Here is a 22,243-nt window from a genome sequence, read left to right as displayed (position 1 = left end):
GCTAGACACAATTAGAGAAAGGAAGGGTCCCTCTCACAAGGCGACACACAGCTCACCCACAGCACAATGGGGTGTCACTGTAACAGGGACCTGGTACAGGTCCAGCCTCCTGCACTGAAGGGGAGAGCCAGATGAGGATGAAAGAGGGCAAAGGGCATGAATGTGCACCCGACCGAGAGCCATGGGGACAGCATAAGGCTGAGACCCAGGACTGTGCTTGTCCAACCTACAGGGTATGTGTGTGACCGTGTGTGTCTGTGTGTGTCTCTTTCTTGTGTGTGTGTGTGTGTTTGTGTTTCTGCACATAGTGTGTACCGAGGTTTGGTGACAGAATCACTGCTGAAAAAGACAGAGGCCTCCACAATTCCCAGGGACCTGACACACAGACAAAAGGAAAAAGAGAAGGAGGGACAAGGAGGCAGGACTGAGAGGGGAGGGGACAGAGACGTGTCCTGGGCATAGATGCCGCCCATGAGCCTGAGAAGTGGTCCTGCCCCGGGAAGAGGTTCAGCACAGAGGGAGGTAGGACAGCACAGCTGACAGCTGTGCTCAGAAAGTTTCTGGATCCCAGGATCATCTCCACAGAGGAGAACATGCAGGCAGCACAGGCCACAGGGCCCCTCTCAGCGCCTCCCTACACACTACACATCACCTGGAAGGAGCTCCTGCTCACAGGTGAGTAGAAAAGTTCCTCGGAGAGGACAGGAGGAGGAAGCAGAATGATTGGATGGGGTTTCCTGGAGAGGATGGGGTTCTAAAAAATAAAAGTCAGCACTTTAGGAGGCTGAGGTGGGTGGATCATGAAGTCAGGAGTTCAAGACCGTCTGGTCAACAAAGTGCAGCCCTGTCTCTACTAAAAATATAAAAAATTAGCCAGGTGTGGTGGTGTGCTCCTGTAATCCCAGCTACTTGAGAGGCTGAGGCAGGAGAATTGCATGAACCCGGGAGGCAGTGGTTGCAGTGAGCGGAGATTGTGCCACTGCATGCCAGCCTGGGCAACAGTATGAGACTCTGTCTCAAAAAAAAAAAAAAAAAAATAGAGGAAAGAAGGCTCTGTTGGAGCCTGGATAGGGGAAAATATAACACAGAGGAACAGGGGTCAAAACAGGAAAATCACATTGAACTGGAATTGGTAAGAGGTAGGAAAATTCAAGTGTTCTGTTTTCCTGGTTAATCATCACTGGCCACCACATTTTGAAAAATGATAATAACTATTATCAGATGACACTTCAAATGAAAATATAAGCAGGGCATTAAACACTGTCCTCAGCAAAAAACCTCAACCATTGGGTAAAGAAAATAAAAACACCCCGGGCATAGAGGGTCCTTGGAACTCTCACATCTACAGTAGTCTGCAGCCTGTCCCAGGCACAGGGGTACAACCCAGATCACAAATGTCCCTGTCCTCACGGAGCTCATGCTCTCATGGGCAGGAAGGCAGACATGCAAAGAGATCTGGAATGTGAGGTTGGGTGTTGACAAGAGCTCCGGAGGGAGCAGAGCAGGGAAAGGTCAGAAATAGAAGACCCAGGGTCTCTGAAGGAGGTGTCAGGAAAGAAGTCTAAGGATGCCCTGATGTGAGCAGGACCTGTGGGCAGTGTGGAGGGAGCCATGCAGACCTCTTGGAAGAGGATTCCAAAGAGAAAAATGCAGAGGTCAGAAGGGTTGAAGGAATGGGGGTCGTGCAGCTGACCTTGACCCAGTGGAACAGTAGGACACAAACACACAAGCACACACACAAAAAAGGGGTGTGTGTGTTTGTGTGTGTGTGTGTCTTCAAGGCTGATGATTGAAGAGATCGTCTCAGGTCCCAGGGCCCCATGTTTTCACCCCAATACATAGGTCTCAATATTGACTGATGCTCTCTCCACCTCCTAGCATCATTTTTAATCTTGTGGAACACGCCAACCACTGCCCAAGTCATGATTGAAGCTCAGCCTACCAAAGTTTCTGAGGGGAAGGATGTTCTTCTACTTGTCCGCAATTTGCCCCAGAAAGTTGCTGCCTTTGTCTGGTACAAAGGGCAAATAATGGACTTCCACCAATTCATTACAGCATATACAATAGACACTGAAAGAATTATATTTGGGTATGCATACAGTGGAAGAGAAACACTATATTCCAATGGATCCCTGCTGATCCGGAATGTCACCAAGCAGGACACAGGATCCTACACCGTAAAAATCATGAATCGAATGGAGGAGACTAAAGGAGTAACTGTACATTTCACCTTGTACCGTGAGTGATTCCACATGATCCCTGGGTGTTGGGGGGGCGGGGTCGTTTCTACTTTGCACACATAGGATTATCAGGCCTAGACTGTGCCTATGTCCCTCTCTGCATTATGTCCCATGTTGGGGTTTTGGCATTTAGTGTAGGACACACACAGAGGAGACAAACCACAACAGATCAGAATTCCTTTCCTGCCTCCAGACCCTGCAGACACTTGCTGCACAGGAAGGACAGTCTGATGGGGTGGGGGGTGCTCAGCAGGAGGAGATCAGCCTCAGCCAAGCACCTCATGTCCTCTTCATAAACTTGACCCTGAGAAACACCCTGGAGAACTGAGCAGGGCTTTGCCTAAGAGGCCCCCAGAGATACTCTCAGAGAAGCTCAGCCCAAGAAGCCTCAACCCTAGACCCCGTTCCTAAGTCCTTATTCCAGATAAAGCTGAGGAGCCTGTGCCAGGCCTGGGTTGTGGCAGGGCTTACTGCCACCGGGGATTCACCAGCTGTCTGAGGACTGTGTCTCCTGGAGCTGCTCACCAGCCAGGGCTCAGCCCTCAGAGCCTCATCTGGGCAAGGACAGAGCTTTCTTCACCTGACACTCAGAGTGGAGAGGACAGAAAGACAAGCTTTGTAGACCATCAGCCAACTGCCTTGTGAGGCTTAGGACACTCCATAGAAACTCTAATGTCCCCAGAAGCAGAAACAGAAGAGAGAAAATGTACCTGGCAGCAGCTTGTCCACAGGGATCTGACCTAAAGGTGCTCTCTCATGGAAGTGAATAATAATAAATGCTGTTTGTGTGAACACCTCCACTGTGCCAAGCATTAGGTCACGTGACTGTGAAGAATTTACAATTTATTCACAGATAGCTGAAAAGCCACAGTCCATTTGCCATTTAGCTTATTTGACTGAGAGAAAACTGAGGCACAGGAAGGCACAGTCACTGAACCAGAATCACACAAACACAAAAGGCAGATCAGGGTCACATGAGGTCGGTCGGCAGTCACAGGCCAATCCTCTCCTCCACCAGAAGTGAGGGCTTATTTTTTGGCTCAAATCCTCTCTTCTTAGGCATCCAAACCTCAGAGGAAGGAGATCAAATGCTCAGCTGATTAGTCTGTTCTCCAGAACTAAATCACCTGCCTCAACCATTAGAGTCAGTGCAAAAAATGTTCAGGCCTCCCGTTCAGATCTTAACCCCTATCACTGAACCTGAAATCCTGTGTTTCCCAAAGTGTCCATGTCACTGGCATGACAGGATAAAGGAGAAGACCTTGTTTGTTTTCCCCACTCACACCCTGCAGCAGCACAGGCCCAGTGAGAGACACACACTCAGGTGCTCTCACGTAACCAATGAAGGAATTGAATGAAAAAATGAATGATCCATAACCTCTTTAGAGACTGGATCTTGAATGCAGAATCCTAGGAATTCTAGCCACACCTGTCCCTTGTCCGTCAGAGGCTGACACCCATGTTTCATCCCTCCACTACCTCTTGTCCCTAAAGCCACCCCACCTCATGTGTAACTCGGAAGCTCTTTGGCCACTGGAGGGTTTTGAGGGCTCCCTGGTCCTGTACTGTGGAAATGGGGGTACCTGGTCCCTGGGGTCTCTGAAGTCACTGTAGCCCCCACTGTTCACTGCCGTGCTGTCTCTGCCTCTCTCTGCTTCTCTGGTCCCTCATCTTCCTCCCACTTCATTCTACCTGGCAAGCCCTGTCCTGCACAGCTTCTTCCTCCACCCCTAGCCCTTCCCCAGACACTCCCTCTAACTAGGCTGACTGTTCCCTTCCTGCTAACACTGTGGCCTGGACCACCTCCCAGGAAATAGGAAAGGCACAGAAATCACCTGGAGTTGCCACTCCTGCCAGGCTTCATCTCAAGCCAATGTCCCCAGGTCACTAAGAGAATAAGCTTCCACTGTATCCCCATCCAGGGCTGTTTCCCTTTGTGAGGCTGATCTGTGGACAAGACCGTGGGACAGGGATAGGCAGCTCCTCCATCCATTCTTATAATTCCCAAACAAGTTCTTCTGGTCTCCTGCACAAAGAAAACCAATTTATCCCGATGGTGACTTGCAGTAAAGAAAAATTTTAATGACTCCAAGTCTGCCAAACAGGAGTATGGAGGTTTATTATTACTCAAATCAGCCTCCCTAGTGGATCAGGGGTTAGAGATTTTCAAGGATAGTTTCAGGGGCACAGGACTAAAAAATGGGTACTGCTGATTGTTTGGGGATGGAATCATGCGGGCGGAGGGAAATGATCTGTTTGTGCTTGAATCCACCTCTAGGTGGGGACCATGTGCCAGGCTGAGCCATTAGTCATGGGTATGGATGAGATCAGCCAGCTGCCAGAATGCAAAGAATGAGAAACATCTCAAAAGACCAATCTCAGGTTCTACAATAGTGATGTTATCTATAGCAGCAGTTAGTTACAAATTCTGTACACTCTGGCCAAATGATATTTGACCAGTAAGGGAGTATAGAAACTGTGCCTACATTTTAGCAGAATTCAGTTCCCTCCAATAATCTTAGTCTCATGGTCTTTCACCAGTTTTACAAAGGCAATCCCTGGGCAAAAGAAGGGTATTAGTCTTATGAAGGAACTATTATCATTCTTGCTTCAAAGTTAAACCATAAACTAAATTCCTCCCATGGTTAGCCTGGCCTATGTCCAGGAATGAGTGAGGACAGCCAGCCTGAGACTAGATGCCAGATGGAGTCAGCCATGCTAGTTTGCTGTTACTGTTGTAATCTTTGCACTGACTCATCAGGGTGTCAGAGGCTGGACAGGCCTGCAGTCTCCAAAGCCCATGGGCTGATTTCACCCATTTCACTCCTAACTCCATCCTCCACTTACTATGAAGCTCATATTCTCCAGTCACTTCCTAGAGACTTCTGGTTTCCTGTCAGGCATATAACAAACTTGAAATTTCTCACTTGATTCTATCAGTAAGTAAACAGCTGAACAAACTCAAAAGTCAACAACTCGTTAAAATCCCTCAGAGATGGCCGGGCACAGTGGCTCACGCCTGTAATCCCGGCACTTTGGGAGTCTGAGGCAGGCGGATCACGAGGTCAGGAGATCGAGACCATCCTGGCAAACACGGTGAAACCTCGTCTCTACTAAAAATACAAACAAATTAGCCAGGCATGGTGGTGGGCGCCTGTAGTCCCAACTACACGGGAGGCTGAGGCAGGAGAATAGCATGAACCCAGGAGGTGTAGCTTACAGTGAGCCAATTCGTGCTAGTGCACTCCAGCCTGGGCAACAGAGCGAGACTGTCTCAGAAAAACAAAACAAAACAAAACAAAAAAACAACAAAAAGCTGTTAGAGAAATGAAGAATGCTTTTGATGCTTACTGGTAGACTGCACACAGCTGAGGAAAGAATCCCTAGCTTGAGGATGTGTCAAGAGAAACTTCTAAAACTGAAACAGGAAAGTTCAAAAAGAGTGGGGGTTGGGGGGAAAGTGGAACAACATATTCTACTTCATATTTAATATTTTGTGTTGGCAATAGCAATTTTTAAAATTTTGTAGTTGTGGGACGACTACCAAGGCTGTAACATACAAGTAATGGGAATACTGGTGGTTTCGGGGACCTGTTAGAGGTGGCCAGGGGGTGCTCTCTGATGGTTTTACTGCCTGTGCCACGTACAGTTGTTTCCTCCCGATGATGCCATTTTCATAAGTTGGGGTTCTTCTTGTGGGGGACACATGAGCCATTGGCGTCTCACTTAGACTCTTTCTAATTCACAGAAACCTAAACTCTAGTTGTATTTCCTGAGGTTAAGAGAAAATGAAGAAAGCACTTCACAAACCTGTTTTGGGCTCTTCTCCATTTTTCCTAACTCTGCAGAGAAATTAGAAACAGGGAATTCTTTCTATATTTACTAACATAACACTCATCACTTCTTTTAATTCTGCATCATTCCTCCCTTTATGTAATTGACACACTGACCAGTTCTGTCCTTTTAACGGCACTCTCTCTACTTAAGGACTTGCTAATTTCAAATCATCTTTGGCATCTTTCTTTGAGCATAATGTGATCCTGCTGGAATTCATCCCACACCTAAATCTTAATTGGGTATCATGAGAAATAGTACTAATAGCAATTGATCTTAGATGTTTGGACCATCAGTAAAAATTTCCACTTATGACAACATTTTAATGTGTCCTCCAAACATTTTTGGTTTTGTTACTAGAGTAAGAACATAACATAATGTCTAAACTCCTGACAACTTTTTATGGGAAAATTACAGTATTACAAATTGAGCATCCCAAAACCGGAAATTCAAAATCTGAAATGCTCCCAAATCCAACACTTCTGACCACTGATGTGATGCTAAAAAGAAGTGCTCTCTGGAGCATTTTGGATTTTAAATTTTTCAGATTTGGGATGCTAACCCAGTACATCTACTGCAAATATTCCAAAATAAGAAAAAAAAAGTTAGAAATCCAAAACACCTGGTTTTAAGCTTTCTGCATGATGAACACTTTGTCTGCATGAACTATAGACATGAAGCTGTACAGGAGATCTCTAGATCCTCCTCATCCTGCATAACTGAAAGTGCACACCTCCGGAAAAATGCCCTATTCTCCCTAACCCAGCTCCTGGAAACCACTATTCTACTCTCCGATTCACTCTGGAATCCACTGAGATGAGATGTATAGAGTAGTCAAACTCATAGAATCAGAGAGTAGAATGTCTAATGAGAGAAAGTATCTGCAAGACTTCTTCCCAAATATTGGTCTAATAGTCACCAAACACAAATGGTCCGTGAGGGCCAGACTTCCATCATCTGTTCATGTTTGCCCTTTCCACCAGTCAGTTCTGCATTTGCAAACGTCCACATGTATTTCTAGAAAGATCCACATGGTCCTCACCTGCCCTCTACAGGGGGAAGGGAACATCATGAACACAAAACAGGGAACATGGTCTTGGTCCAAATCTATCAGCTCTTGCTCTTTGTAGGTCATTCCTTGGACTGTAGGTCATTCCTTGGACTCTTTGTAGGTCATTCCTTGGACTGTGCTCTATCTTAAAGGTCACTGGCTCAAGTCAGTCACTATGAGACAGCTGGGAAAACTGCCCCACCTTGTGGCTCCACTGCCTGATGACTGAACTGACTTCCAGGCTTGACACTGCTCTCCCCTGTGTTATTTCTACTGAAGTACCCAGTCCCAGGCCAGGCTTCCCAGTACACAAATGGTTTAAGGACAATGGGAAGTTCCATCATCCATCTCTAGGATGTCCTTGAAAGGGAAGCCGCAGAGAAAATATACCTTGGGGGGCAAAGAAAACTGAAACTAAGAAGATTCCAGCACTGCATGCTCCAGGTGAGGACCATGGGGTGGGCCAGGCAGGCAGTTAAAGAGGGAAGGACTCAGAGAGGCACCAGGGGCTGTGACTGCTGATCCTGTGTCTTTCCATGACCGAATGCTGCTGCTCAATTCACACTTGAGAAAGTCTGTGCTTCTCCCACATACAGAAGGCAGCCTCAGAGTCTCTGAGCCCTCAGATTGCCATGCATCTGTCTTGTAACACACACACCTGCCATGGGGTTTTAAGGACTTGGGTGGGCTGAGAAGTGGGAAATGCCATCTCTGATTGAAAAATTTCTTTGGAGGAATCAAAGGTACCACACAGGGCAATCTTCTCTCTGTTATCTGCACAGTGGAGACTCCCAAGCCCTACATCTCCAGCAGCAACTTAAACCCCAGGGAGGGCACGGAGACTGTGACCTTATCCTGTGATCCTGACACTCAGGATGTAAGCTACCTGTGGTGGATAAATGGTCAGAGCCTCCCTATCAGTCGCCCGTGGCAGCTGTGCGAAAACAACAGGATCCTCATGCTATATGGTGTCACAAAGGATATTGCAGGACCCTATGAATGTGAAATGAAGAACCCAGTGAGTTCCAGCCGCAGCGACCCAGTCACCCTGAATCTCCTCTGTGAGTATCTTCTGTTCCTCTGTGAGCCAGGCTGCCATCCCAAATACACATGGCCAGAGACCAGGCCTCCCAGTCCCTCTCAGGTCCAAGTACAGAGACCTTTATCCCTGGACATCAAAGCTGGCCATGACTACTAAGAGTAGGCTTAGGTTTGATCAAGAATTGGACAGAAGAGGCTGCTTCTGTCAAGGGAGGCTCAGGGTCCACAGGTTATGTTGGGAGAAATAGGTGAATGTCTCAGGCTCCAGATCAGTGAACACAGCAGGGATTTGGCTGGGACTTCAGTGTTGTGACTTAGCTCAGAGGGTCACTGTGGCCCTTCCACAGACCAGGATTTTCCCTTCCCTCTGACAACATCACCTGTGACTTTATTCTCTTTGCTCCAGATGGTCTGGATGCCCCCACCATTTCTTCTTCATACACCTATTAGCACACAGGGGAAGTCCTCAAGCTCTCCTGCCTCGCAGACTCTCACCCACTGGCAGAGCATTCTTGGCTGATTGATGGGAAGTTCCAGCAATCAGCACAAGTGTTTTTTATCTCCCAAATCACTAAAACATATACAGGGGTTTATGTCTGTTTCATCCATAACTCAGCCACTTGTGGAACAAATCTCATAATCAAGAGGATCATAGTCCCTGGCAAGTGGATCCCTGGAACTTTGGCAGCATGTTTTCCAGTGAAGTCTATCTGGCTATCAGGGAAGAGCCACTTGCCCTCTGCAAAGGGAGAGGGAAAATCAAAACCCAGGACAGGGAATATGTTTCTGCTTCAAAACCACCAGCTTTTGCCTGTCCCCTTCACTCTTTCTAGTTCATTCTTTAGACTATACAGCAACAGTGAACAATCTGAAAGGAAATTAAGAAAAGAATTTCCATTCACATTAACATCAAAAGGAACAAAATATTTTGGAATAAGTTTAACCAAAAACGTCAAAGGGTTATACCCTGAAAACTCCAAAACATTACTGAAAGAAACTAAAGACGACATCAATATATGGAAAGACATTTCATTCTCACGGATTGGAAGAATCAATATTGTTAGCAAGACAATGCTAACCAAAGTGAGCTGCAGAATCAACGCAACCACTACCAGAATCCCAGTAACACTTTTTGCAGAATTACAAAAATCTGTCCTAAATCTGACCTGACAGGCTCTTATTAATGACTGCCACAACAGAGACACTGAGAAAAAGATGCAACCGTGAAAAGGCCCAAAATTTTGATGACATAGAAAATAGCAATCTGCCTCTCTCATATCCCGAAGCCTTCAAAAATATACAAGCGCAGCATGGCCAGTATGGAATTGATCAAAAACTAATCACCAAGCTGGAAACGTGATGAGAGAAAAAAAAAGGAGGGGAGCAAGAATGTATTTGGCGTATCACCTCCCACTTTGACGTACGAATCTGATGCTGATAAGAAATGCTCACTGGAGCATTTTAGATATTGAATCTTTCAGATTTGGGATGCTAAACCAGCAAGTATATGACAAATAATTCAGAATGAAAAAATGTCAGAAATCCAAAACACTTTTTATCCTAAGTCTTATGCATAAGAAATACTCAGTCTGTGTGAACTATAGGCATCCAGCTCTACAGCAGATCTCTAGAACCTCCCCATCTGGCATAACTGAAACTGCACTCACATGAAAAACTTCTGATTCTCCCCACTCCCAGCTCCTGGCAACCAGCAGTCTCTTCTCAGATTCATTCTGGAATTCACTTACATGAGGTCCCTAGAGTAGTCAAACCCATGGAATCAGAGAGGAGAGTGTCCAATGAAAGAAAATATTTGCAAAAATTCTCCCCGAATTTGTCTCATATCCATCAAACACACATGGTCCATGAGGACCAGATTTCCCGCAGTTCATTCCCACTCTTTCCACCAGTCAGTTCTGCATTTGCAAATGTCCACATGTATTTCTGGAAAGATCCACATAGTCCTCACCTGCCCTCTGCAGAAGGAGAGGAAACTTAAAGGACCCAGAACAGGGAATATGATTCTGTTCCAAAGACACCAGCTCTTGCCTGTCCCCTTCACTCTTTCTAGATCATTTCTTGCACTTTGCTCTATCTTTGGAGGTCACTGGCTCAAGTAAGTCATCATGAAACACCTGCAAAAAAACTGCCCCACCTTGTGCCTCCACTGCCTGGTGACTGAACTGACCTTCAGGCTTGACTCTGGTCTCCCCTGTCTTCTTTCTGCTGAAACATCCAGTCTCAGGCCAGGCTGCTCAGTATCTTCAGGGTTTCAGGACAATGGGAAGTCCCATTATTACTCATCTCTAGAATGTCCTTGGAAATGGAAGCTGCAGAGAAATCACATCTAAGGGGGCAAAGTAAGATGGAATATGGAAGGGGCCCAGCAGTTGCACATTCCAGGTAAGGAACCCAAGGTGAACCAGCCAGTCAGTTGATTAGAGAGGGACTGGGAGGGGTACCAGGGGCTGTGACTCCCACTCACGTGTCTGTCCATGACCCAACACTGCTGATCAATTCACACTTGAGAAAGTCTGTGCTTCCCTAAGACAGAGCAGGTGGCCTCACAGTCTTTGAGCCCTTAGATCATCATGCATCTGTCTTGTGACACACACACCAGCTATTGACTCAAGGACTCGGGTGGGCTGAGAGGTGGGAGATGCCAACTCTGATTGAAGGATGCCTGTGGAAGAATCAAAGCTGCCACACAGGACAAACTTCTCTCCGTTATCCACACAGCGGAGCTGCCCAAACCTTACATCACCAGCAACAACTTCAACCCCATGGAGAATAAGAATGTTGTAGCCTTAACCTGTGAACCTAAGACTCAGGGCTACACCTACTTGTGGAGGGTAAATGGCCAGAGCCTCCCGGTCAGTCCCAGGCTAAAGTAACCCGGTAAAACCAGGATCCTCATTCTACCCAATGTCACAAGAAATGACACAGGACCCTATGAATGTGAAATATGGGACCGAGTTGGTAGCATCTGCAGTGACCCAGTCACCCTGGATGCCCTTTGTATCTTTGGTTCCTCTGTGGGCCAGGCCACCAGCTAAAATTCAAATGACCAGAGGCCAGGCATCTCAGTCTCTCTCAAGTCCAAATACAGACACTTTTATTTCTGGACACCCGAGCTGGCCATGACTCCCTGCCCTGGGGAAACCTGGGTAGGCACAGCCTTACCAAGAATAGAAGGGGAGGGGCTGCTCTTGTCATGGGAGACTTAGGGTCTACAACCTGTGATGGCAGGAACAGGTGAATACCTCAGGCCTCATTTCAGTGAACACAGAAGTGGATTGGCTGGGCCTTGGGGTGTGTCTTGACTCAGAGGGACACTGTGTCCCTTTAAGAGACCAGGAGCATCCCCTTCCCTCGGATGACATCACCTGTGGCTTTATTCTCTTTACTCCAGATGGTCCACAAGTCCCCAGGATTTTCTCTCCATTTAACTATTACCGTTCAGGAAATACCCTCGAATTGTCTTGCTTCGCGAACTCTAACCCACCGGCAGAGTATTCTTGGACGATTAATGGGAAGTTTCTGCAATCAGGACAAAAGCTCTCTATCCCCCAAATTACTACAAAGCATAGTGGGCTCTATGGTTGCTCTGCTCGTAACTCAGCCACTGGCAGCGAACGTTCCACATTCAAGAGGATCACAGTCGTGAGTAAGTTGATCCCTGCATCATTGTCAATAGGGTTTCAGGTGGAGTCTATCTGGCTTTCAGAGAAGTCAGGAAAATATTTTTATTCCCAGCCTGTGTCCCATGGGCAGAAGCAAATCCTAAATTCTCCTCCTGAACCCTCCCAATTTGTCTCTACAGACCGTCTTCTCCTTGTTTTTCTGTTTTCTGATGGTTGACCTTGTGTCCAGCCTGGGAAAGGTAGGGAGGGGGCTTTGTCAGCCCTGAGCCCTATGTGGTGGAAGAGGCTTCACAGGGACAAGAAGGAGAGTCCTCAAGATCAAGTTGTTTCTTGCTGTCACCAATATATCCCTGTCCGCTACGTCTTTGTTTTCTTTTACCTACTCCATGAGCTACAAGGAACATCTGAGGTTTTGAAACAAGCTCACATTTTTCCCCCAAATGAGAGGAGGAAGCCACTTGGATGAGGGAGGAGCAGCTCAGACTGCTCCCTTCTCTGCTCCGGGCTTCTCTGGTGACTGGCCCTGCCTGACTCCACCTGGGGTGAGACCAGCATGTGTGGAGAAAGAGCCCTGGTGACCTGTCCTGAATTCGGCTAAATCGAGCTGCCAGTTGAAGTGAAGCCTAGGTTGCAGGGAAATAAGAAGGGAGGGAGCCTCGGGGCAGACTCTTGAGCTGTGTCCTGGCTCTGAAGTCACCGGCTGTATGAGGCTGTGGGCACTGCATGTGGCACACAGCACAGAGGACAGTGAGTGATGCACACTTGAATAAATAGGGAGATTCACCTCTGGGGCTCTGCATGGCAGGAAAGGGGCAATGAAAAAAGTGTGTATTTATAGAGTGTAAGACTACCAGGACACTTTATATATATCTAATATAAGACTTATCATTAACTATTTCTACGTGTGCAATTTAGTGTTGTGTAACCATCACACTATCCATTTCCAGAACTTTTTCCTTTTACCATATTAAACCTCTGTACCCAATAAACAGTAACTCTCACTTCCTCTCCCCCTATCCCTTAGCACATACCATTCTACTTTCTGTCTCTATGTAACTGGCTATTCTATCTTTTATAAATGGAATTATAGAATAATTATCCTTTCGTGTCTGGCTTATTTCAGTTAGCATAATGTCTTCAATGTTCATCCACTTTGCACGATGTATTGGAATTTTATTCCTTGTTAAGGTTGAATAACATTTTGATGTATAGATATACCTCATTGGCCTACCCACTTACCTTTCAATGGACTTTTCTGTTGTTTCCTTTTTTTGGCTATTGTGAGTAATGCTTCTCTGAACATCAATGTGCAAATATTTGTTCAAATTTCCTTCCATTCTATAGGCAGTATGTCCAGAAGTGGAATTGCTGGATCGAATGGTAATTTATTGTTTAATTTTTTGAGAAACAGCTACACCACTTTTTACAGTGGCTATAACATTTCCCATTCCCATCAGTAATGCACTAGAGCTCCAATTTTTCCATCTATTTCAAAACACTTGTTTTTTTATGTTGCTGTCATTGTTGTTTATCAAAGCCATCCTAAAGTGTGTGAGGTGATGTCACATTGTGGTTTTAATTTGCATATCTCTACGTATTCATGACTCTGAGGAACTCTGCATGGGCTTATTGGATATTTTCATATATTCCTTGAAGAAAACTCTATTTTAATCCTTTGTTCATTTTTTAACTGGGTTTTTGGATGTTTGCTGTTGTTGACTTGTAGTTTTTCATGTATTCTGGAAATTAATTTCTTATCACACATAATTTGCAAATATTTTTCTCATTTCATGGGTTGCCTTTTTACTTTCTTGATAATGTTCTTCAATATATAAAAGGTTTTGATTTCTATGAAGTCCAATATATCCATTTTATTTGTTGCCTATGCTTTTGTTGTTACAACCAAGAAATCATTGTGAAATCCAATATCATGAAGTTTTTCTCCTGTTTTCTTCTAAGAGTTGCGTAGATTTTGCTCTTACATTTAGATCTTTGATCAATTGTGGGTTAATTTTTGTATATGATGTTAGGTAAAGGTTCCACTCATTCTTGCCTTGGGATATCCAGCTTTTCCAATATCATTTGGTGAGAAGACTGTCCTTTTCCCATTGAACGATCTTGGCACACTCGATGAAAATCATTTGGCCATATATGCAAGTATTTCTTTCTGGGCTCTCTGTTCTATCTTATTAATTTCTAAGTTCTCCTTTATGCCAGTACCACACTGTATTGGTTACTGGGGCTTTGCAGTAAATGCTGACATCAGGAAGTGTGAGTCCTCCAGCCTCATTCTTCCTCTTCAATGTTGTTTGTCTCTTAGAGTCATAAGATTCAATATAAATTTTAGGACGGATTTTTCTTTTACTGCAAAAATGTCACTGAGATTCTGATAGGAATTGTATTGAATCTGCAGCTCATTTTGGGTGGCATTGTCCTTCTAACAATAGTGAGTCTTCTAATTTATGAAAACAAAATGTCTCTCATTTTATTGATATCAACATTAAGCAATATTTTATGGATTTTAGGTATAAATATTTCACCTCTTTGGTTAAACTTATTCCTATTTTATTATTTTTGATATTAATACAAATTAAATTTTTTTTCTTAATTTCCCTTCAGATTTTTCATGGTTAGTGAGTTGAAATACAACTGATGTTTGAATGTTGATTTTGTATTGTACAACATTACTGAATTCATTTATTAATTCTAATAGGTTTGTTCCATCTTTAGGATTTTCTACATATAAGTTCAAGTTATCTGCGAACAGAAATAATTTTACTCCTTTCTTCCAATTTGAATGTCTTTTTAATAATTCTTGCCTAATGTTTCTGACTAGACCTTTCAATACTATATTGAATAGAAGTGTCAAAAGCAGCATCTTTGTCTTGTTCCTGTTCATACAGGGAAAGTTTTCAGTCTTTCTCCATTGAGTATGATGTTAGCATTGGGTTTCTCACATATTGCCTTTATGTTGAGGTGGTTTCCTTCCATTCTTAGTTAGAATGTTTTTATTATGAAAAAATACTGAATTTCATCAAATGCTTTTATTGATTCAATCTTATTGCTGATTATAATTCTATTCATATATTTCTGTATTTCTAAGAATTTGTCTATTTCATCTAGGTTATCCAATTTATTGGCATACAATTTTTTACAGTACTTTCATAATCATCATTTTATTAGAAATGGTAGTAATCAGTTCAATTCATTTTCTTTTTTCTTTTTCTTTTTTTTTTTAAGAGAGAGAGAAAGGCTCTCACGTTGTAGGCCAGCCCTAGTTGAAATACAGTGGCGTGATTATGGCTTACTGCAGCCTCAACCTCCTGGGCTCAAGCAATTCTCTTTCTTCACCCTCCCAAGATACTAGGACTACAGATGCATGCCTCCATGCCCAGCTAATTGGTTTTTAAATATTTTGTAGAGGGGGGTCTCCCCAGGTTACCTATGCTGGTCAAAACACCGTGCCTCAAGAAATCCTCCCTTTGTGACCTTCCAAGGTGCTAGGATTAAAAGATGACCCACCATGCTCGGACTCCATTTTCATTTCTGATTTTACCAATTTTAATCTTCTCTCTTTTTTTCTTAGTTAGTCTAGTTAATGGTCGTTAATTTTGTTGATTTTACTTTGAAGAATCAACTTTGGTTTCATTAATTTCCTCTATTCTTTTTCCATTCACCATTTTATTTTTATCCACTCTAATCCGTATTGTGTCCTTCAATCACTGTGCTTGGGTTTAGTTTGTTCTTCTTTCATATCCTGAGTATGAGAGAGTTTGCTTCATACCATTCTTTTAACGGTTTCATGCAGTCAATGAAACAAGATGCCACACACACATGAACCAATGTCAGCTGGTATATTACTACCAACATCATTAGCCTTGAGGTCAAATAGTTCTAGAATCAAATCTCAGATCCACCTATTACTAGCCATATGACACCAGGAGAGATTTTACACTACTCTAAGCTTGTGTCTTTTCATTGGCAAAATGGAAATAATGTCTACCTGACAGTGTTACTGTGTGAATTAAATGAGGTACAGGTAAAGTATTTAGCACAGGACCTGGCACATAGGACATGCCCCTCAACAATACCTATTTCCATATATATATAGAAAAAGAGGTACCGCATAAAACACTAGGACATGGTTACTGACTACTTGTGGGAGAGAAAGGAGAAAAGCTAAGTGCAAAGAATCAAGCCTGGTATGTTACTTTTTACCAACTGAAATGTATCCATTTTGGGATTGGACATATGAGGTAATTTATCATGGAAGATACCTGTGAGGGAATGTGGGGCAGTCATGAAGGCAGTATGAGAGAACTCACAGACACCTATGCAAAGCTGACTCCTGTGTAAAAGAAAGAGAAAGAAGTTTTAGGTATCAATGCAGTTCTAAGAGAGTTTTTGCAAGGCTGATGGGAAATCCTCCAACCAGCCACCCATTAAAGTTAAAGAGAGCCTCAGAGAACTAGGCTTGCTTTCGTGCCCTTGCTGGGAGCCTGTGGGAAGGAAGCTTTCTGTGCAAAGGAGGAGGTGTATTTGAAATGCACTGACCTGGGCCTTCTGTCAATCAGGTCCCTGCCATGGAGACCTGGCAGAGTCTCATTCATAGCTGCCACCACAGAGACACTGAAAAAAAGATGCAAACATGAAAAGGTGAAAAGGTCTAAAGTTCTAATGACATAGAAAATAGCAATCAGCCTTTCTCACATCTGAAAGTTTTCTGAAATATCTGAGTGCAGTAGAGAATTGACAGAGGACTGATCACCAACCTAGAAACATGGTGAGAGGGGAAAAACACTGCAAGAATATAATCATCTCCCATCAACTTTCCAACAGAAATAATGTATTCCTTGAAGAAACAGTTATAGAGTACCTCATGTTACATGCTTGTACCTGAGGCTCCCCCCCCCTCGTAAAATAACATCACCTCCATTCCTTCTTTTCTTTTCTTTCTATGACAGCTCGTTCAACAATAGGACGTCCATAATGGCGTTAGTCCAATATAGCAGCCATGATGTCATTTCTGTATTTCGGGAAGACTGACAGGTATGATGGCCTTTTCTCTTGTCCCGTTTCCTGCAGTGCTGACTGCCATGCTTGGGAGAGGGAAGAGACTTATTTGCCTGTATCTGGGACTGGATCTTCTTCTTCCTCCACCAAACTCCTGCTTCTCAGCATTAATTCTTGCAGTTCCCTTTCTCCCTGACCTTTATGCTCCCTGTACCCCACTGTCTTTTAGACGTTATTATCTCCAGCCTCTGCTCATTTGTTTCTCAGATTTAAATGAGAAACACAATTTCACATTGTGAAACCCTCTTCATTATTTTTCACATCTCTCAATAGTGTAATTCTCTCTATTCCCATAAAGCTCAACCACTTCTCAAAGTGCTGCTTGACTTCTTGTCTCCAGACTTTGAAACCTTCCTTCCATAGGACTGCCTCATCTTTCTAAAATCTAGTTAATTCACTTAATCAGGAATCTCCAGGCATCTACTCTAGTCTATTTGGTAAGTTCACGTTTTTTCTATTTACTAATCCTTCTCACTTCCTTTACCTCTACTTCCTAGTATAATTTCTCCATCCTAATTAGAACTGTCTTCCTACACATCCCTGCCCCTTCACCCACATAGATATAACATTCTTAGTTCCAATGCTATGCCTAAAAACAGGATGAACTCCCCTCCACCATCTGCACTACAGACTTAACCACACCCTTCATCACAAGCAATCTCTGACCTCATGGAGAACAAAGACTTTAGGGTTAGCCTGTGAACCTGAGACTCAGAACACAACGTATGTGTAATTGAGACCTTTCCTGATGACTAATTCATGTGTTCAAAAAAGATACAGAAATGAAGAAGGCAACGTCCCTACCCCAGGTGACATAAAGCCTAAGACGGGAAATGAGACCTGAAAATAATCATGATACCAAAATAGAAAAAAAGTGAAGGCCACAGAAAGTCAGAGAAATCTGATTGGAAATATAGTTACACATTGGAATCACTGGAAAACATTTTTAAAAGTGGATGCTCAAGCCCCACGCATTAGTTCCAGTTTAAAAGTCTGGAGAGGAACCCAGGCACTGGTAATTTTTAATTCTTCCCTGACCCTACAAACATGTAACGAGGATGGAGAACTCTTGTTGTAATAGGTAGAACTTAAAACTAAATCAATGATTTTCAGGTAGAATTACCTGAAATTACTTCTAAAGGAAGTAATGAAAAGTAATGAAAAATACTTAAAAAGGAATTATCTAAGGACCTTTTCGACGGACATAAGACTATATTTTTGGCCCTAATTATTAATGGACTACACGAAGAACTCAGTGATCCAGTTAGGAAACAGAAGCTGAATGGAAAAGCCACCTTATTTGATATGTTATAATACATACAAAGTGTGTTCAAATGAGTGATAAGTGATGCTAAACCTTCTCTAAATAATATTTATGAGAATGTTAATTATGAGTATTCTAGGTTGGGCGCGGTGGCTCACGCCTGAAATCCCAGCACCTCGGGAGGCTGAGATGGCAGATCATGAGGTCAGGAGATCGAGACCATCCTGGCTAACATGGTGAAACCCCGGCTCTACTAAATATACAAAAACAAAATTAGCCGGGCGTAGTGGCAGGCGCTTGTAGTCCCAGCTACTCCGGAGGCTGAGGCAGGAAATGGCGTGAACCTGGGAGTCAGAGCTTGCAGTGAGCAGACATCGTGAAACTGCACGCCAGCCTGGGCGACAGGGCGAGACTCCATCTCAAAAAAAATGAAAATGAAAATGAAAAAATTTTTAAAAAATAGTATTCTAAACACTATGTGAAATTTCTGGAAATCGAATATGTTATCAGTCATAGTGTCATATGCCACAGAAGTAAGTAGATTTCTATGTGAGCCGTGTCTTTACCATAATCAACCTAATAAAATCCTCGTTAGATTTTTAACCATAGTCATTTTAAATCTTTGTCATTCTCAGACAGTTGCTTTGATTCTTCCTTGAAGTATTTATAATCAGCTACAGTCCAAAATTGCTTTTTCTTTGAGGAGATATATGGAAAACATTCTGACAACGACTCTTGAATACAAGTTTTGATAACTTCAAGATCATACCACTGGACTCTCTGAGAACTTTCAAAATTTTAATGAACAGTCTGATACCTTCATGAAATTCAAGACAAAGAAGAAAAAAACCTCAGTTTTATTGCACTAAATAATCAAAACGATAATGTTTTCATAATATTTTATTTGAGAATGTGTTGATTCTTTGAATGTTTTAATCTCCAGATTTGTGAACTTTCTCTTTTAGGCTATTTATACTTTACAGCAATTTGGTAAAATATACTTTTGTAAACAAAAATTGAAATATTTGCTTTTGCTCCGAATCTGAGTGCCCCAGAATTGGGAAACTATTCATGAGTATTCACATGCTTATGGTAATAAAGTTATTTGCACAAGTTCAGTAAGAATCTACTCTCTTTAGAACAGGACACATTTGAAAACATTGGTTATGTTACCAAGGCTTTGACTGGGATGTTCTATTTGAGAATATACATAGAATAAACCCATAGGGAATGCAGGCAAAGTCTGAAGTTGGCCTTGGTTTGACTTCCTAGTCTCAAGAGGTATTTGAAAGTTTAATCTGAGAGTCTTATAAAACTTCTAGCAAAGCAAAGTTTAAAAAGATCCTCTATGGTCCCTTGCTACTCTTGCTGCACTTAGGTAAAAAATCTAGGCAAGTTTGGTGAGACTCAACCTATTTTGCAAACAAATTCATTCTACTGGGGTTATCCTTGGTGAAAATAGAGACCCCTATATAGAGACACATCATTTTGAAAAGAAAAACTGTAGTACACCTATTACCATATTCAACCACTGTTCATTATCTTTCAGTATTTATAATCCATTGGTAGACTGGACTGGACCCTGAATTCTTTTAGTTCTTCCAGTTCATTGTTCTCCAATGAAAACATTAAGAACAGGAACAGCTCTGTTCCTGAAACCGTATAAGCTAGACGTGGACAACTCAATGTAAATTTCATGGGAAAACCCTCATGTCTGAGGTGTGGGCCCTTCAGAGCTCACCAAATGTTCAACATCGTAACTTAGAGACACTTAAACTGCAAACCACGACAGCAAGTTGATGACTTTACACTGTGGACAGCTTTCCTCAAGGTGTCAGAACAAGACTATCAATCATGATAGACTCTTACCTCTCTTAATTTGTCCTTGCTTATGCCTGTCTCCTTTGCTTTCCAAAATAATGCTGTACTTAGGATTTCACAAGAAGTAACTTCTGAGATTGAGTTAAGAGTGTCAGATATATCATGTCAAAAACACTTTTTTTTTAAAGATGGAGTTCCTCTCTTGTTGCCCACACTGGAGTGCAATGGTACAATCTTGGCTCACCTCAACCTCCGCCCCCTGGGTTCAAGTGATTCTCCTGCTTCAGCCTCTCTAGTAGCTGGGATTATAGGCATGTGCCATGACACCAGGCTAATTGTGTATTTTTAGTAGAGACGGGGTTTCTACATGTTGGTCTGGCTGGTCTCGAACTCCCGACCTCAGGTGATCCACACGCCTTGGCTTCTCAAAGTGCTGGGATTACAGGCGTGAGCCACCACACCTGGCCCACACATTTTTACATAACAAGAGATCCTTCAGTCCACCCAAAAACTGCCCTTAGCTGCATCTTTAACTCAACTTTTTCCTCAAATGTATGGAGTTTCTTTTTAGGCTTCTACTTCTATACTTGCCTATTCTTCTCACTCCCTGTTTTAATTTAACATAGACATGCAATGCTAGAAAATAGAATTGCTCTCTACCAGCTAAACAAGTGGGAGCCTGTGCAGTTTCTGACACTTCTTCTTGCACATGGATAAATACATCGGGTATTGTAGAGACTCAGTTGTAAAAATCAACAAATGTGCTGCCTGGTTAAAATGACTAGAATCTTCTGGCTTCTTCTTTGATCTATTCTATTGTAGTTGGTTTGCATCTTGCCTAAGGTGCATATTCCAAACTCTTGATATTTTCATCCTGATAGTCATACTGGTAGTCTCCCTCATGTGGTGCAATCTACAAACATTTTTATTTGTGTGCAAATATTTGTGTGCAGCCATTCTTCAAACATCAAATTGTTTCTCTTGGACTGGAATTCAAAAACTCAAGGAAATGTGTGGTTTGTGGGCCGGGCGCAGTGGCTCACATCTGTAATCCCAGCACTTTGGGAGGAAAAGGCAGGCAGATCACAAGGTCAAGAGGTCAAGACCAGCCTCGTCAATAAGGTGAAACCCTTTCTCTACTAAAAATACAAAAATTATCCGGATGTGGTGGCGCACACCTGCAGTCCGTAGGGAGACCCCCAAAACCATTACTACGGAATGAAAGATGAAATGCTCCTGATTGTTGTAAATACAAAATTGCATGCAGGATTGTGTAAAGACAATGCCAGGTTGGGCTGCCACAATGAGCCAACAGTGCGTGATGTACTTCCCCCTGCAGAAAGCCTATAAATGGCCATATAGTCAGGGAGGTTTCACATCACCAAGATTCCTATCCCAGAAAAGCAGATGGTCATGGCTCTGGGAATGGAATGCAACTCTTGTGGAGAGACTATTAATGGACACATGAGGGGCACCTGTTCATATGGATAAGATAGGGTTATAAACGCACTTATCTTGCCACGGCTCTTCTAGTTCTCTTTAGGGTTTAGGTATACTCCCTCTTGAGAATTTTTTGGTTTAACCGGTTGTCTAGCTACACGTCCTGTTTCTATTGATTGTTTGCAACCAGCTTTTCCTGCAACTGTTACTGCTGATTAATATCTTGCTAATCATAGGATATAGATAGACTGTGTTTCTGTTTTACAGCTGTGTTAGAAATTGCTGATGCCCACACTATGTTGTAAGTTCTTATCTCTGTATACTGTACTTCTGCATAGCGATGTTATGTTAAAGAATTACTTCATCCCCATGTGACCATCTCACCTCATAATCAAACGACCCTAACTCCCTCACTAACCTACCCCTGCCCTCACTAAACTTAATAATAAATGCTGGTATATCCAATGTATTGGTGACATCACAGGACCAGAAGGCAATGACCCCACTGGACCCAGCTTTCACTATCATGTGTGCGTGTTTTATTTCTTGACCTGCCAATCCGCCTGGGAACAAAGAAAGAGACCTGTTGCATTGTGGGCTGCTGGTCAGATCCAACAATATAATCCCAGCTACTTTGGATGCTGAGGTGGGAGAATCACTTGAACCTGGAAGACAGAGGCTGCAGTGAGCTGAGATCGTGCCACTGCAATGCAGCTTGTGCCACAGAGTGAGACTCTATTAAAAAAAAAAAGAAAAGTGGGGGGGTGGCACCAACATGGCCAAATAGGAACAGCACCAGCTCCCAGATCCCAGTATGAGCAACACAGGACACGGG

The 22,243-nt window shown here is 43.2% G+C and overlaps 1 long non-coding RNA gene and 1 pseudogene across 1 annotated transcript; one reads left to right on the top strand and one right to left on the bottom strand.

Annotated features, from left to right (window-relative positions):
* The first annotated feature begins 473 nt into the window (after window positions 1–473).
* On the top strand, window positions 474–18,285 carry LOC135968601 (pregnancy-specific beta-1-glycoprotein 7-like; annotated as a pseudogene).
* LOC135968341 (uncharacterized) lies at window positions 13,680–16,662 on the bottom strand. Its single transcript, XR_010583006.2, has 2 exons — window positions 16,365–16,662; window positions 13,680–16,158 (listed from the first exon to the last, which is right to left on the bottom strand). It is a non-coding gene; the product is annotated as an uncharacterized lncRNA (long non-coding RNA).
* Window positions 18,286–22,243: the final 3,958 nt, after the last annotated feature.

The sequence above is a fragment of the Macaca fascicularis genome, chromosome 19 (assembly GCF_037993035.2).
Source record: "Macaca fascicularis isolate 582-1 chromosome 19, T2T-MFA8v1.1".
In the NCBI taxonomy this organism is placed as follows: Eukaryota; Metazoa; Chordata; class Mammalia; order Primates; family Cercopithecidae; genus Macaca; species Macaca fascicularis.
This window is presented reverse-complemented; position numbering and strand designations above follow the sequence as displayed.